Here is a 4,859-nt window from a genome sequence, read left to right as displayed (position 1 = left end):
AACATGATTTTGAAACTTGTTAAATTGTTCTTATTTTGTTTTAACTTAGTAAAATTGGGTGAATTAGTTTGATGAACATCAATCAATATGAATATTCTAGCATCATATATTTTGCATGCCAATTTTGATAAAAATATCATATATTTGTTACATACATTTTTTATAGAAAGATTTTAAATGAGTTTACATGTGTTTTTAGTTTGCTTCTTGATTCGTTTTTAAAAACTATTATTAATTGTTCTACAACTTCAAAAACTATTATACGTATGTAAAAAATATAATACATATGTTAAAATACTTCTAAACATATGTTTTAAACAATTAATGTATGTTAAACAACTACAATACATATGTTTTGGTAACGTGCGTTTAAAAAAATAAACTCTGAAGACCACCCCACCCCCGTCGTCTTTCTTTCCGGTACAAATAAGTTGAAGATTTAGTACAAAATTCAAGATTTCTTCAAGAAAAACAAAAAAAAGTTTGAATTTTTCTAAGGGCCAACAATAAAAATAATTATGAAGCTCATATTATACTCTAAAATAACAAATTTCAAAAAATATAAAATAATATCAAATCGAAACAAAATTTCAAAAAATATCTTAAAAGACAAAAATACTAAAACGACCAGATCTGACCTTAAAAAAAAACTAAAAACGACGAGATCCTAACAGCTTTCATCCATAAATTCTTGTTCAAAACATTGTCAATATAAAATGTCTAGATGTGAACCTTTTGTAGAGGAAAACCACCGGATCAAGTGGTAAACGATTTAGCGCCGCTACATGGAACTTTCAGATACACCAAGACCTTCATTGTCGTCATCACCTTGCAGCGGGAACTAGTGTCAACGGTTCACGGAAGATATTTTTTTGGAGTTTCTCTCTCTAAAACCTAATAGAAGATGAACATGTTTGATGTGGATTTTGTGAGAGACTTTTGAATTTTGAAAATCTTGAAGCTAGGAGTGAACGAGTGGTTTTTTGGAGTTTCACGAAAAATGTTTTTTTGGAGTTTCTCTCTCTAAAACCTAATAGAAGATGAACATGTTCAATGTTGATTATGTGAGAGACGTTTGAATTTTGAAAGTCTTGATACTAAGAATGAATGATGGTTTTGATTGTGTACATGGAGCTTGATTAGTGACATAAAGAAGAAAATGTAAAATGTATATCTTGCCCTTTTGTACCTTTTTAATGGTTTATTTAATATGAAAATGTACTTGTTTTAATCATTCAATCTCAACCATCCATCCATCCATCCATCCATCAAGATCAATAGTCAATATAAAGTTTCTAGGGTTTTCACAACTGGGTGAGTTTTCATCTAAACCCTACCCTATATATGTATATGTGTGTATGTGTGTGTGTAAATAATAAGTATTAAAAATTAATACAGGATTATAATAGAGTTTTTATGTTAAAAAAATATTTTAACATGTTAATATATTTATTGGTACAAGTATTTTATAACGAATGTATTTTATATAAATAGTTATATATCATTATTATTATTTATTACAATTTTAATTGAAAAATAACATTTATAAATAAATAATAAATTTAAATAAATTATTATTTCACAAACGCCAGATCAATCTTAAATCTATATCAAACATGGAATCCATAGTTATTTTCCGCTATTACTCTTACTTAGGATTTTTCCGTTGATATTTCTCGACGAGCGTGACGCTTATTTATCCTTCATATCGAATTCGTTCTCCTTTTGCATATTTGATAAGGTTAGTAACTCATTCCCCTTTTTACTCATTTTTAATTGTTTTGGGGACATGTGTGTATCTTACATTATTTATATATTATTACTATTCTCATTAGCAAATTGTTAACCTTGTGTGTTATCAATTATTTGCCCAATTTGCTATATGTTAATTTGTTTATTTGAACGCATTTGGAGAGGTCCATCATATTCACATTAATAGTATGATCATTCGACCGTCGTAGTAGCTAAAGCCCACTTAGCAAGGTGATGGTTTTACCGACACTCATTAATTGCTCATTGGCTTGATTGTATATCTCATAAGGACAGTTTTGCTCTTTTTATATTATATTATACTTAACTGACTGATGTTTTACTCACTCAACCTTTTGTTGACAAATCCATTTTATTTTATACGCAAAATTGGTGAGGATTTATTGATGCTTTAAGTTAGAAGAACTTTATCAAGATTTAAATATATCAAGACTTTGGATTTGAACTTATTTGTCTTTACTTTAATGGTTATGTCCTTTGTTATTTGAATTGTTTGGATAATTAGTTTAAATTATTTGATATAGTCATTTTTAAATATTTCATGATAGTACCTTAAGAGGTGTGAACAATCAGATCGCACCCCGGCATTTCTGCCTTAGGTTGGGGTGTGACATTTTTTCCCTGATGAACAACAACAACAACAATAATAATAATAACTTAAGGTTCAAGCTTAGGTATTTTTCTCAAATACCTAATTATTTGAAACTGATGGCTCTGATACCAAGCTGTCACACCCCAACTTAGAGCCTAGAAATGTTACCAATAGTTATGTAGCGGAAGACTTTTATAAAATACTAATTTACATTGAAAATTTATTCAGGAGTTAAATACCCGAGTATTCGTTTTACAACATATTGTTTCATAATATTACAAGGATTTTAATTGTCAAAATCGATCCATATTCATAAAGTGAGCATATAAATCCTTAATGACTCCTAATCATTGCTACAACTGCTTTACTTAATTACTTGAAATGTGGTGAAAAATACGTGAGTGATATGCTGATGAAATGTTTGACTCTAAAATCATTTGAACTGTTACAATAAAAATATAGTTTTCTATACAAGCTCAGCAGAAAAGTCTCTTATTTACGGGATTTGTACCACTGCCATACACACAGTTCAAGGGTTCTCTGAGAGCTTATGCCTATTGGAGAATTGGTTATGACTGATAATACCATGTCTGCTTGTTCAGTTATGTTTGGATCCATACACATGTGGAATCGGTCTAAGTTGCTTTTATTTTCTATTTTGTGTTATAATATTTTTAAAGATCACGTAATCTCATGTAAACGTTTGAATGACTCTTTAAGACAAACAACCCGTTCATCTTATAGAGTATAAATATGTTTTGATTGTATGAATGTTTAACTTGTTCACTTGTACCGTTGGTTGTTCGTTTGAGAACCTTTTTAAATGAATGATGTTATCCTATAATTTAAATAGGTCTGTATAAATACCTGGATTGTGTTTCTTGATCCTGCTATAGACCACACTGGTCTGGTTTTATCGTTTCAAACCTCGTTTATAAAGATTGATTCAGTTTATAGGTTTCAAACTAAATTTCCTTTAAAATAATGAATTTTAATATAAGACGGGCCGTATCATAATGTGACAATCAATATAATTGTGACATGCCATCACGAGTTTGAATCTTTGACCCGTATCAAAAGTTGGGATGAGACAAACCGTATAATAAGTAGGCGGTCCGTCTAATCTCACTATTTGGCCAGTTAGGACTAAAAATCATTTTGACATCTTTCTGGCGGTTGTTTAAGTGTTCTATGATCTTATGCATGTATAAAACACTTATATAACTTCTGTAAACTATATTGGCTGATGTTTGATTGATAATAGCACGGATACTCACTTAAACATAATAACTGAACTTAAACTAGTGTTTGAACATGCCTACCTTACTTCCAAGCTATATACCCATGAATTATTTTGTGAGTGCTCCTAACACCTTTGGAACACTTGATCAGAATTTGTACTTGACCATAACCTATTCCCTTGGTTTGTTCTTGCTTAAAAACACATAAACCACTTGTTTTGACCTTTCGGGTGTGGTATGATATTCAGAAGTGTTTTGCGTGAAAGGACGTGAAATGCTCTCAGTTTATAGACCAGGGTGTTTAGGAGTCAATAAGCGGGCTTAGACACGTAAGGATCAATTTTTGACACCTCTGGACAGTGAGACAGATCGTCTAATAATGTGATGTTTCGTCTCATCCATTGTAGGCGGATGAGGCACCCTCGTCTCAAAATTGTAGGCACTTGTGACACCCCATCACAAATGGAAAGTTAACATCCAGGTTATGTTTAAGACGTTCCGTCTAATAATAAGACGGTCCGTCTCATCTAAATTTTGAAAATTAAAGATTTAGTTCCTGGATATTTAGTTTAGAAGAATGAGAAAATGGTCCCTAAACTTTAAAAGTTGACAAAAATGGCACGGAAGTTTTAGGAATGTCACATCATTTTTACGAAAATTAAGTTATAAAAAATACCCATAGAAGTTGTTTTCAAACAAACATCTAAAGCTTCCATCACAGCATCGCTATCATGAACAAGAAGGACGACAACTGGTTAAACACCACCACCTACCAACACCCACTGTCCACCACCACCCACCACCCACCGTCTGCCACCACCACCACAACCCATCGTCGATCACCAAACACCACCCACTGTCCGCCACCATCACCTTCTACCATCGTCGTCCACCATCTTCCACCACCATCATCACCCACTACCACAGTTCGTACACCACTACCAGTTTATTTTACTAGTCTATATACGTTAGAAAACAAATATTCTCTTCTTGCAGACTGCAGAGTTTTTGTCCACCTCTTCTACTACAGATGTAGTCCACAGACTATAGCTTTTTTACTTTGAAAAACAAACATCACTTTAGTGTGAAGATGACGTGATTTCACTTTCATTATTTTTATGTCTTTGTAAGGGGTTGAGTGTTAGTGGTGGTGTTAGCATATAATGGCATAATGCTATAGATCCATGCTAGCAATATCAGTGTTATTAGTAAAAGGTTTCGACTTTCTAAAGAATAAATAAACGAAAAATAACAAT

The sequence above is a fragment of the Bidens hawaiensis genome, unplaced genomic scaffold, assembly GCF_021521415.1.
Source record: "Bidens hawaiensis isolate Kalapana, Puna unplaced genomic scaffold, B.hawaiensis_p1.1 tig00042918_1, whole genome shotgun sequence".
Lineage (NCBI taxonomy): Eukaryota > Viridiplantae > Streptophyta > Magnoliopsida > Asterales > Asteraceae > Bidens > Bidens hawaiensis.
The sequence above is the reverse complement of the archived record's forward strand: the minus strand, read 5'-3'. Positions refer to the sequence as shown.